Raw genomic sequence first — 12982 nt, 5'->3', positions numbered from 1 at the left:
CTAGCAAATTGGGGGTGTTTGAGAGGCAGCGCAATAATCAGGGTCCGCTGAAGAGATTAGGAGCGGTGGCACAAGCCGCAGTGCAAAGCGCCGGCCCAGCTGGCAGGTCCTGCGGGCGCTTCGCACACCAGCGTCTGAGACACGCGAACGAAAGGAAAGGCGAGTGAAGGAGGAGAAAGCCAAGAAATAACTTCAAGCAGAATAAATGAGAAGTGACTAATTACAGACTGCGGAATCTGTTCTGGAAACTTATCTTCTGCCAGGGGCCACCCGACTACAAACCGCCAGGGACAGCGTGGAGCAAAACCAGTTTGGATCGTTATTTATTGTGACATTTAGCAAAACCTTGTTCCTGGTAGTTACAGCAAGGAATCGAGAACCTCTTCTCCCTTCTCATCTCCTTCACCCACCAGACGCCATCAGACTGAGCACTTTTCATCTTCAAAGCACTTTGCAAACATTAACTCGTTAATCCTCACGCCCCCTGTGAAGCAGTTAAGTATTATCCCTGTTTTACAGAGCTCTTTATCTCCAAATCTGCTCATTAATTTTTAGCGTGCCCATTGCTTTAACCGGAGATATCAAAGCAATAGAGAAAACGCGGCACAGAATAGTTCTGAGCTTCATTTTGGGCCCTGCTGCGTGGCAGGGTATCCTGTGCGAGCTCAGGATCCTGCAGCCAGACCCTGATGGGATGGAAATTAGCGCTAATTTTCCTGAAGCTGGTTCTGCCCAGACCTGCCATTGCACTGAGGTGTCAAGCGGTGGGTGCCAGGGACATCAGCGAGACACGGCCAGTCCATCACTTCGAGTGCAGATGGGCTGGAGAGGCAGCCCAGTCCATAGAGCTAGTGAATAACTCACCCTTCGGAACAATAATTCTCTGTTTTCTACGGGAGCGATGCAGAAGCGACACAATTCGAGCCACAGAACGCGCTACAATCAGGTAACGTTCATAGCTATCTGGCAGGCAACTAAAACCATGTTTGTGTTTACACCGTGGCGAAGTTTCTTTCCCATTAGTCACCATCAACTGTTAACTTACAAGAGGGTGGTAAGACAAACCATCTTCCTTGGCCTCCATGCAGCGCGCTGTCCGGCCGGGCTCCTCTCCCCGAGGCCGCTCTCGACAGCCGCGGCTGAATCGCAGCACAAACAATTGCGCCTTCTGTCCGTGATGTTCCAGAGCAGAATGAATCGATACACACACTGACACGAGACGTGATATTGTGACAACAAACGAAGGGCATGGCACAAAGCTCCTTTTTCTCACTGTGGTCACTTGGCCAGCTTTGGGAAGTGGACTACACTGGGATTTATTTGTTGTTACAGGTCAAATTATCTGATATGAGTGGATGCCAGTAAAAACTGGGATTTCCTGCTGCCTAACTTTCCTCTGCTCCGTTTATTTTTGCTTGCTTTGAGTGTACCTTCTGAATGTATCATTTACTCCTCAGAAAACAGCGAACGGGATCTCAGGGGCATCTCACCTGTTCTCGAGCAGCCGGGACGGGGCAGGAGGAACATGATGACCGTGGCACGTCCACCTAAACCAGCCAGCAAAGCCTTTCCCAGGCACCGCAGCCAACAGGACATTTTCAGCACCCGCTTGATTTCGCAAGAGGAAACTCCACCTCGAGGTAGCGCTGAGGGCACAGCATCAGGAATTCATCCTTAAGAGGCCAGAAGTTGAATGTTATCACCACCAGGCAGACTGACAAATGCAAAAGAGCAAAACCTATTGTAGTCGGGAGCCCGGAGCAGCTACGCTGGCAAAAAGATTAATTACATCTGGGTGTGAGCTGGAACCGCACACCCAGCGGTCCCGAGGTTTTGGTTACTCCCTCGCGAAGTGGGAAACGCTGCTCCCTCCCCGATTGCGCTGCAGTGAGGACTCCATTTCCCTTTTCCGAATATTTTACCTCTGTTCTACCCACAGCGGAATGGTTATTAGCTGAATTCAGGCACAGCTGAATGCAAACGCCACATGATGCAAGAATAAAACACCTTCTCTCTGGTTCTGATGAAATCTCTGGGCAGCAAAAGCTTTTCCTGTCTGTCAGTCTGTCCAAGCTCCGGCCTGGGACAGGGATGATGTTCTGGGCTCCGTTAACCACGACACACAGCGTTGTGTCTAAAATGAGAGCTGACCCCGGCTCTGCGCCACCTTTTGTCATCCAAAGGTGCTCTGCTCTGGTTACTATACTCTTGCTGCCGTCACCATTAGCAGCAAGGAATAACCATTTTTAAACGCTGAATAGCTATTGAGCTGGCAGCACTGGCTGTGCCGCGGCTCTGCCGGACAGCAGCGCCTCCAGCAACCAGCGGAGCCTCTGGGGTGACAGGGTGTTCCCAGCATGGAGCTCTGCAGCCACAGCCTGGGCCTCCTTGGTAAAGATGTCAGCAAAGACTGGTCTCAGCAGGCCTGCTGGAAACATCTGGCTTTAATTCTTCTCCAAAGCCATGAGATTCGTTTGGACCCCAAACCACTTTCCTTTCATCTGTCCAGAGGACGAACCCTGCGGCAGAGCAGCTGACTCTGTGCCCGCCAGTCCCGAGGTCGCGGCAGAGCTGGGGCCGCGCTCCTGGCAGGAGGAGATCTCGGGAGAGGGCAGCAGCTCACAACCGACACTTCCCTGCTCTCCTCCCTCCCTGGAGTTCTTTTCAAGCAGTTTCAAGGCATACATTTCTCTGTCAACACGTCTCAAAGGGGCCGAGTCCAGCTTAGACCTGATTTCCCCTCTTAATTCACTGGACTGAGAAGCCACCACTTGAGGAACAGACAGACGTGGCACGCTGGCCTGAGCAGGAAGGCGAGCGAGCGCCTTTGTGCTGGAGGGAGAAGCTGTTTCTGTTTAGAAATCCCTCTGCTGAGGATGCTGAAGGCTTTGTGGATGTGCTGGCACGCTGGGAAGAAGCCTGGGAGAATCAGGAACATAGGCAGAGGAGTTTCATCAGCACCTCCTGACCGATAATTCTGGTATCAATAATGACAACCCGAGCAAGGAGACAATGTTTTGAACTCTAAACGTGTTATTGTGCAGCAGGAGAAGCCTAAAGCAAGAACGCTGGATGTTGGAAAGATCAGCTGCACCATCACAAGATCCCCTGACGCCTGTAACCACAGTGAAGTTTTATCCAAAGCCAGCCAGACTTTTGGCTCCATTTCTAGGTCTGAGCTCAGCAGAGATTGTGCAGTCGCGTTTTCACAAACTTCCATCGATGCTGGAGTAAAAGATTTGCTTTCCAGGCAAAATTAAGTCCCACCAGCGTGGGGTGGGTGCCTCGGGCAGCCTCTGAGCTGAGGAGCAGCGGTCGCTGGGTCTCGTTCCAACCCAGTTCAGCGCAGGCGAACAGCACCGAGCTGCAGCTCCCAGGGGCAGCCCATGTCACACTCCGGTTACACCCAAACACTTGGCAGGGCCAGAGCGTATGGACTGTGGCAATAAAATTCAATAAACCAGCTCTCCACTCTGCCCGCCCTCCTTCCTGCGACTGGGCCGCGCTCTTGAAACTGCCCCAATTAACAGGATTTACGTTTCTCTTTAAAGTGCCTGTGTAAAAGCAATCTGCGCAGGGAACAGCAAGACAAGAAGCAGCTGCCCTGTGAATTCCCAGCCCAGCGCTGCCGGGAAGGAGCACGGCCCTGCCATGGCATGAGCGTGGTGGCTTTAACAGCTGAAGGAAACTCTCCTGCAGCTCAGGGGTGGTTTTTGGTACCCAGGAGTTTCCCTTCTTGTTGCACCAAGATTCCTTGTAGGCCAGGCAGGAAACCCAGCCGGGTATGAGGTTATCAGGCGCTGATCTCCGATGGTGCGGTGCAAAGTAGCTGAAATGTCCCTCTGCCGCCTTGTCACGGGTCCATCAGGACTAAGACTTCCAGGCAGAGAGGAGGAGCGAGTGAATCACGCAGGTCAGAGCTGGAGCAGGAAACGCGGCTGCCAGGCTGACTCAGCACCGCTTCCCGCTTGGACCTTGAACACATGGGAGCTGTGCAGGATGTTAATGTTTAACTCCACCAGAAACCCCCGATTTAGCAAAAGGCATCTGAGACTCGTTGGCTTCTGGCAGGAGACGTTTTGCTTCGCCAGAAGCTGCGGTGGTGACAGAACCTCAGCGGTCAGGTCAGAAATTGCGCCTTTCCAAAGTCAATTAAGTCCAAAGGGCCTGAAAACATCTGATAAACTCCAGGAAAGAGATGGATAAAACCAGTGGCATTAAGCAGTTTGTCTCCCCAGCCCTGCACTTTGCTGCGAACACCAACTCAGGAAGATAAATTGACACCATAAATAAGGAAAAACTAATTAGTTGTTTGGCAAATATTGTTATCAATGATCTCCAAACGAGCACAGCGGAGCCGCCTGTGTTTTTGCTCTCCTCCTCCATCTCTCATTCTTCTTCCCAAGAACATTTAAACTGTCTCGGTGAGAAAGAGCATCTAATGCCCAAAAGGTAGGGCTAGGACCCCAGACTTCAGCCCCAGCTCTGGCACTGCTTACTCAACAGCAATTTCAGATTCCTGTTCCTCACCTCGCCCATTGTAAAGTGAGGATGGTACTTCCTGAACTTCTATTAATGCAAGAGTCACCTAATGAGTGCTAATCAGGGAGATGCAAACCCAAACCACCAGATTAGTGGTGAAGAATTACTCACCGGTTTGAGGGCTGCCCCGTAGAACCTCTTGGGTTGGAACCCAGGTTTACAGGCTCCGAAGGCCAGAGCTCCAACCACCGGTGCCACAAGCTGCCAGGAAAGGGCTCTACGAGAACGAGTCAGTTCTGGCTTTGTCCCACAGGGAACATCCATCCTGCAGGAAATCTATCCATCCCTTCCATTTGTCGCCTTTACAATAACCTGAAATGCACACAAAAGGGAAGAAATCCATAACTGCGTTCAGCAGGTGGATCCAATATCTCTCTCAGTCCCCAAGAGGGCTGAACGCATTCTGTAATTCAAGAAAAAGAAGCAACTGTGAGTGTCTGAGAATGAAAGAGCTCACAGTGAGCAACTGCCTGGTTAAAGTTACCGGCTAACAAAGAGGGGTTTGCGACACATGGGGGAGAGATGAAGCTGGTACCGCTAGAAAACAGTGTTGCTGTGCTGGAGGTTGGGATTCCTTCATCAGAACAGCAGCTTTTGTTTCATAAGCCTCCAACACGTAGTGCTATAATAAAGCACACACCTGTACCAAGACCTGAATTGTACAATAGGGTCATTGACGAGCTGGGAAAAGAGGTGAACAATGAAATGTCCAAGTTTACTGAGGTTACAAAATTATTCAGGATACCCAAAGTGGGAAGAGCCAGAGAAAGATCTCACGACACAAAGTACGCGAGCATTCAAACTGACAGCAAAACGAAACGCTACCGAGTAGGAAGATGCGGGGGCAAAGCAAGCCTAACTCTAATTAGACAAGAATGGGGGTCAAAGTTAACTGTTCTTGAGCTCAGGGAATCATTACGTGATATCCAGCTCTGCACTCACTGGTGATTAGAAAACAAGAAATATATTTTAAATGGAAAACATGGAAAAAACCTGCAGTGAAAACCTGTGGTGCTGTTGTAGGATAGCAGAGTTCAGGTTTCGTTCTTCCTGGTGGAGGTGACACACGTGCTGTTGGAAGGAGCAATGGGACCTGTCTGAACAGAGCTCAGAAATGGCTCCAGGGCCTGGCAGTGGCACTTGGGCAGTAATTTAGATTTAAGAGACACGTCGCCACATCTCATACGGATGCGTGATACCTCCTTAGTGACGTTATGCCATGGTGGTTGTACTTCTATACTGCCTTGGCTTTACTGAGAAACAAAAGGGGAATGTAAGGACTGACAGAGTGTGTTGGGAAATGGAAGGAAAATTCCAGTTTAATCACTGATTAAACAAAGCAGTAGTGCTGTTGGGAGGGGTCACATGAGGTTCACTGGTTGGGTGGAGATCTCAAAAAATAAAAGAAAGAAAAGAGCCACATGGGTGTCTGAGCGTTCTCCACAGCACATGGTGTTTCTCCAGCAGCTGCCGTACCCCACCTGGGCCTCTTGTGTAGGAAGTTCGGCCACCCCAACAATCGGAGAATCAGCCAGAGAACGTGGACTCCTCAGGAAGCACCACTACGCCAGCAGCAAGGAGCAGATGAAACATCCGAAAGGGAGGACTGAGAAGACAGAAAATACTTCTTTGAATTTCCCACTCTGGTATAAATCTACTAGGGGAGTTGCAATCTGTTGATCTAGGAGTAGCACTAGGAAAGAAGCCATCCCTTGAAAGAAATAAACACTATAAATGTGTTAATAATTATACCTGAGATTATTTCCCGGAACAGGCTGTTCATATCTTATTGACCTGTCACCCTTTATACCTGCAATTCACAACAACCTCTTAGCAAACCACCAGGAAACACATTTTAAAGCAGCAATGAGCTCAGAGCTGTCAGCTGCCACTCCGGAAAGCGATCGGGGCATCGTCACTGACCTGTCTCTGAAGCCGCCGGCTCAGGGCGCGACAGCGGCCGCAAAAGCCCGGTGACCGTCAGCTGCTTTGGCCACAAACACCGAGGTGAGGCCAAAGCCCTCGCTGCCGTGACAAATCCTCAGCTGCTCAAGAAGAACGCGATGGAGTCCAGAAGGTGCAGAGGAGGGGAGCGATGAGCTGCCTTAATAAGGAGAAATCGGAAAGGCTGGGACTCTCTGATTAAGAAAGTGGCTGAGGAGGATCTTACTGAGGTTTACAAAGTCAGGACGGCAGGAGAAATGAATGCAGACTCGATATTCACAGAATCCTGCTACAGAAGAACGGGGAGGCACGCTTAGAAACTACAAGATTAGTTTAAACCAGTTTTCAACACAAGTCTGGAACTTAGTGTCACAAAAGACTGTAGAGATAATTTAAGTTTAAAGGGGGTTAGGAAAAGAGGAAACAACCTCAAGTTGCACCAGGGGAGGTTGAGGTTGGATCTGGGAACAATTTCTTCCCCAAAGGGCTGTGGGGCATTGAACAGGCTGCCCAGGGCAGTGCTGGAGTCACCATCCCTGGAGGGCTGGACAGACGGACATGAGGTTCTCAGGACATGGGGCAGTGCCGGGGGTGGGTTATGGTTGGACTCCATGATCTTGAGGGGCTTTTCCAACCAAAAAGATTCTGTGATTCTACATAAATTCCCAAGCAACAGGTCCATAAACAGCTGCTGAAGGGGCACAGACACACCCTGTAACATCTCTGCTCCATTCAGGGTGCCAAAGAGGCAAACAGAACAGCACCAGCACCCCAGCTCACGTGCTTGCCCAAACAGCATCCCTTGTTGCCACCACCACAGACAGGCTACGTGGCTCGAGGTGCCATGGGCCTGACCCACAAGGATGTTTTTCACATTCTGAATTAAATCCCCAAATCCTTACACACAATTAATTAAGGCAACGCAGTATCTTCTCACTGTTTCTCATCTCCCGCTCAGCCCGTCCATGCTGTGGTGTGCAAGGCCTCGTTCAGACACCGATCCCACATGCAGATCCATGCGAGCTCTCCCGAAACCAGCACAGCCAGACGCCGCAGGGCTGAGGAAGCACAGACGCTTCCTTTATCTTTAACGTACAGTTTATTTTGTTTTCTATGTTATCATTGGTCACTGTTTTTGATTAGCAACCTGTGAGCTGCTGTGATGTACATAAGTCCTGAGATGCAGCATTTTATCCTTGATATTTGGATAATTAAACTTCCAGGCCCTACTGCAGTATATTTTGTATTGCCAATATTTCCAAATAATTACCCCATCATATATATGCAACACTCAAAATGATCATTTTTGTCTGATTTTCGGCATATGGAAAAATAGTAAGAATAATTACGTTAATGGCAATTGTGCTGCATGGAACTATTAGATGTAGTTTTACATATTTCATTTAATTCAATATAGAGTCATATATTTAAGAAAATATTTTCCAGCGTTTTAAAGATATCACCAATTGAAGTGTGTTCTTCCTTTCTCTGAGTGAATAATGCCTTATGTTGGAAGTTCCTGTCCACAGGTTGTAACCATATACAAAATGAAATATATTGCAGGTCAAAATGTCAACTTATTCCATATAACGATCAAGTCACATTCAGAAAACTAGGATTTGGGGAAAAATAGTGAGGGTAGTTTTCCTTGGGGAGAAACTTACTATTGAAATAATATTTTCTCTGTAACCCTTAAATCACTGCAGCATTTCTGTGGATGAGGCTGCGCGGCGGTAGAGCAGGAATGTCTTGCTAAAGCTGCCTAAACACCGGTGTCTGGTGTCATTTAGATGTGCCGTGGTGTTCCGGTCCAGTGCCGATGTCCCGGGCAGCTGAGGGGTCTGAAACGGCAGCGGGTTCCTCTGCTCCAGCAGGAGAATCCAACTGGGCTGTCCTGCTCACTAACCCAGATAAACACGCCATTTCCTGTACGAGTCACGCGTTTAATAACAGCACACGTAAGTTTATCTGACATGCCCTAATAACAGTGTCCCATCTGCTCCACCTGGACATAGCTCCCGCACACGGGTCGCTCTGCTGTTTGTTTAAGCCACAACGCCTGTACTTACAAAGTTTATGTATTTTCTGGGCCAAAATTCGGGCTTGTTACTGGAATGAGTGAATTTCACATGCCAGTGCTGAGACTGCCATGAAAGCGAGAGCAGTGCGTTAATTTTAACTGGTCACTTTAGCTGCTCCACAGCACAGAACAGGCTGGGAATTCCACATAGCTCAAAGGATACACAAACTGTGGGTCTGACAAAGGCCACGTTAAACTCTTGGCCTGATTAACAGCAGCAGGGAGACTGAGCTACAGCACCAATTACCTGCTTTTAAACTTAGTAAGTCAGTACTTTACACATTACGAATAACATAGAAATAAAATGAAACACCTAAAGCTGTTCCTGAAAGTTCACTTGTCAGATAAACATCTCGAGGAGCTGCAGCGCTGGCTGGAGAGCAAGCACTCGTGTCACGCTAACGAAGATACACAAACTTTCCAGCATCTCAGGAATGCAGGTTATCTCGCTTGGCTGCTGAAAACCCTTTTCTTGTTTCCAAACAAACCAACTCTGCAGGGGAACCCAGCACGGGCAGAAGAGACTGGGGGTCCTGGGGACAGCAGGGTGACCATGAGCCAGCACTGGCCCTTGTGGCCAGGAAGCCAATGGGACCTGGGGTGGGTTAGAAGGGGGTGGTCAGTAGGTCAGAGAGGTTCTCCTGCCCCTCTGCTCTGCCCTGGGGAGACCACACCTGGAATCTTGTGTCCAGCTGTGGCCCCTCAGTTCCAGCAGGACAGGGAACTGCTGCAGAGAGTCCAGCGCAGCCACCAAGATGCTGGAGGGAGTGGAGCATCTCCCGTGTGAGGAAAGGCTGAGGGAGCTGGGGCTCTGGAGCTGGACAAGAGGAGACTGAGGGGGGACTCATTCCTGGGGATCAAGATGGAAAGGGGAGTGTCAGGAGGATGGAGCCAGGCTCTTCTGGTGACAACCAGTGACAGGACAAGGGGCAATGGGTGCAAACTGGAACACAGGAGGTTCCACTTAAATCTGAGAAGAAACTTGTTCCTGGTGAGGGTGGCAGAGCCTGGCCCAGGCTGCCCAGGGGGTTGTGGAGTCTCCTTCTGTGCAGACATTCCAACCCGCCTGGTTCCTGTGTAACCTCATCTGGGTGTTCCTGCTCCATGGGGGGATTGCACTGGATGAGCTTTCCAGGTCCCTTCCGACTCCTGACACTCTGGGATTCCTTCCTCTCAGCACACAGCCCGTTCTCACAGCCCAGCAGTTCCCATCACAGGGAAGGCCAGAACACGTGGCCATTTCCAGCAGTGGTGACGAGACACTGCCCTGAGCCCCTTCACCCTCACCTCAGCAACTCGGGAGGAGCCCGTGGGCCCCCAACCCACCCTCGTGTGCTCAGGGCTGTACATACAAACTGCCAGGACACCGCAGCACGGAGCGGGGAGCGAGAAGGGCACAGACCCCCGCTCTCCCCCAGCGGCCTCGGCCTCGAGTAGCCGCCCCCTCAGCGCGGCCGTGAAAAGGGCGGGAAGCGGCTGCAGAGACGGACAGGGTGGGGGGATGCGCATGCGCCATGGAGAGACCACCGGCGAGGGGGCGTGTCCTGAGGCGGCGGGGCGGGGCCGGGGGCGGGGCTGCCGCGGGTGCCCAGCGCCGCCGCTGGCGCGGAGGGCAGTCACCGCCTCGGCCGCGACAGGTGTGCGGGACCCGCCTCCGGCCGCCGCAGGTGCGTGGGGTGGGGGGGGGGCACACGACCGGGCGGCGGGGACGGGACGGGACGGGACGGGACGGGGGGGTCCTGTCGGTGCGGGGCTGCTCAGAGCGGGATCTCCTCCGGGGGCTCCCGCTGGGCCGCGGGCTGTGCCGGTGCCCGCAGCCCGCGACCCGCCGCAGAGGCAGCTCGGAGCCGGGCACCCCCTCCCCAGCCCCCGGCAGGGGGGCGCCGGGGCTCTGCGGGCTGGCGCGGGCTGGGGGGGCGAGGCGGGACAGCCCGGACAGCCCCGTCCCGCCGCTGCTCGGTGCGGGGCCCGTCAGGTGTTTCAGGGCTCGGCCGGTGCTCACGGTGCCGGGGGGATGCGGGGCCGCCTCTGGAGTTGTCGCGAATTGTCACAGGGTCCTGCAGATGCTTTAACCGCCTCTAATAAACCACTCTGGGGCAGGCGCCTATAGAAACTTCTTCTTTCAAGACCTATGCAGATATGCGGGGTTTTATTCCACTGTTAAACTCTTAAACTTACCAGATTTGGTGCGTTTTGTGGTTAAATCACAGCCCTGCTCCTCTCAACACCTTGTTCTGGGTTTCCGTCCCCTCCTGCAATGTGCAGGATGCTCATGACCTCGTTTAAATCTTAATACGTACGATACAGGACTATTTCCTGAAATGGATTGGAATAAATTATTCAGAAGAAGCAGCAAAAAAAGGACAGAGATGTTTGAATATGGAAGTATGAACGTAGGGGAAAGTGCTAAGGATGTGGAATGGTGCTAAAAATGTGGGAGCACGAGTTTCAGGGCATCTCAGTGTTCTGGTTTGTGTCTTTTCTAGTGACTAAGATTCCAAATATGCTTCTTAACTTTCCATTTGAACATCTGAGCAGTAGCTGCTGCCTTTATAAAGAGGTTTTTTTGCCAAAACAGGCCTGATTGTCTTAATGTGGCTTTAGCGGAGAAAATGGTAGGGAAACGGAACAAAAACAATGGGGAGAAAACGCGTCCACAAAGAGCTGCAGTGGAATGTCTGGGCATCAAACCCAGCTTATTTTCTGAACAATTCAACTGGATTTTGTTGTCTTGGTGTTTTACTGAAGCCGTCCTTCCGTGTAAGGTGCGTGTCAATGAGCGACCTGTTATCTCTGCCAAGGGAATAGTGAAACCCTGCGACTGTTCCCATCAGAACGGGCTCCGTGTTGTCAAAGGCCATTTAAACTGCAGAGTGGGGCTCCAGGTGATCCGTTGTTGGCTCAAGATTAATGATAAAGCAGAGTTTAAACGGTAGCATTACACAGCTGATTCAGATTTTCTTTTGAATGGGGACGTATTTTTCAGAAGTAAATTCTTTCTGTAATCTCTATGTATTTCTGTGGCTTTATTAAATCCGTATGCTAAATGCTTGCTGCTGGGTATCCCCACTAGGGACGGCGTCCTGTAATCATAGAAATGCTCGTTTGTTTCCATGTGCAACATGCTTTTTAAAAAGGGAGACAATTGCACGCTCCTCTTATATTCTAATGAGATGCTTTTGCTTTGCGGGTGATCGTTGTGCAGTTGGCACGGGTCGATAACTATTTTAAGGCAGCCACATGGAGAGTTTGCAGCTTCACAGACGAGGGGAACTTGGTGCTAAAGGCTGAATTTCAGAAAGCATCCGAGTTTCTCGTGCCCGTGGGAAGGGGCAGCACTTCAGGGACCGCCCGGAGCGGGAGATGCGGGTCTGAAGCTGCAGCTGGAACTGTAACACCGATGAGTTCCAGCGTGTTTCAACATCACCACGAAAATCCAGCGTGATTTTTCTCATTTGCCACGATACTTCAACCTGTACATCTAAAAGCACCATCTAAATCGCTGTCTCGAAAGAACACGCTAGCACGGCGTGGCATTCTCTCCGTGACATCAGGTGAATTACGGAATGGTAGAGAAGGTCTCATTCTCCTGCTGTACCCCCAGGACAACGACGTCTCCGTGTTGTCTGCAGCAGCGGGGAGGGAACCGCTGGGACTCGGAGCCAGCGAGATGCCGCTTGCCACAGCTCAGTTCTTCCCGCAGCCAAATTCTTCTGGGCTGAGGCGTTACAGAATCCCGAGTCTTTGTCATTTCTGAGCAGCCGCATTCCAGAAATGTGTTCTTTTCCTACGTTTGACTGTTCTTAAGTCATCTTAAGGTGCTTCCATTTACAGTGCGACCTATGCTCAGGCTTCCACGGTACAAATCAGTTAAGGAAATTGATGGAAAACGGGCGAAAGAGCTCAGCCTGCCTGGTGTTGGCGTTGCAGGATGGTCAGTGCGCTTGCTGCGGGCATTGTGTGACAGGGATAAAAGAAAGGGGAAAAAAGGAAAGGCGTTGCCCCACAAGCTTTATTTTGGTCTTATCAGTGAACTCCTTAAATTAACCTCCCCTCCTTTCCTCCTCCGTGAAACTAAGTCTGTGAAAAAACATAAAAATCTGATATAGTCTTGCTGGCTTCTGTGGGGGGAAGCTGTACAAAATCTCTTCCCGTTTATAACAGGACAGGGTAGTTAAAACTATTCCTTTAGGTAACTGATAGCGATTGCAACACGAGGTTTACAGCTGCCTCCCCGAACACAAGACGCGTTTCAGCTCCCAGAGGAAACGGCTGCTGCGTTAAGAATGAGCAGCACAAGAGTGAATGGAAAATGTTTGCATAGGAATTATGTCCTCTTAGGTTTCATAACTCGAGCCTTCTTACATAAACCCAGCACATTTGGTTTAGAAACCAGAACAAGAGAGGGCATATTAG

At 50.8% G+C, this 12982-nt stretch overlaps 1 protein-coding gene across 2 annotated transcripts in view; it reads left to right on the top strand.

The window, feature by feature from the left end:
* The first annotated feature begins 10102 nt into the window (after positions 1-10102).
* The window catches only part of LIMA1 (LIM domain and actin binding 1), a 29290-nt gene continuing 26410 nt past the window's right edge, over positions 10103-12982 (top strand). For both annotated transcript variants that reach the window (XM_065043608.1, XM_065043607.1), the window contains exon 1: positions 10103-10233. The gene's annotated coding sequence lies outside the window, so the exon portion shown is untranslated. The remainder of the gene's footprint in view (positions 10234-12982) is intronic.

The sequence above is a fragment of the Columba livia genome, chromosome 29 (assembly GCF_036013475.1).
Source record: "Columba livia isolate bColLiv1 breed racing homer chromosome 29, bColLiv1.pat.W.v2, whole genome shotgun sequence".
Classification (NCBI taxonomy): Eukaryota; Metazoa; Chordata; class Aves; order Columbiformes; family Columbidae; genus Columba; species Columba livia.
This window is presented reverse-complemented; position numbering and strand designations above follow the sequence as displayed.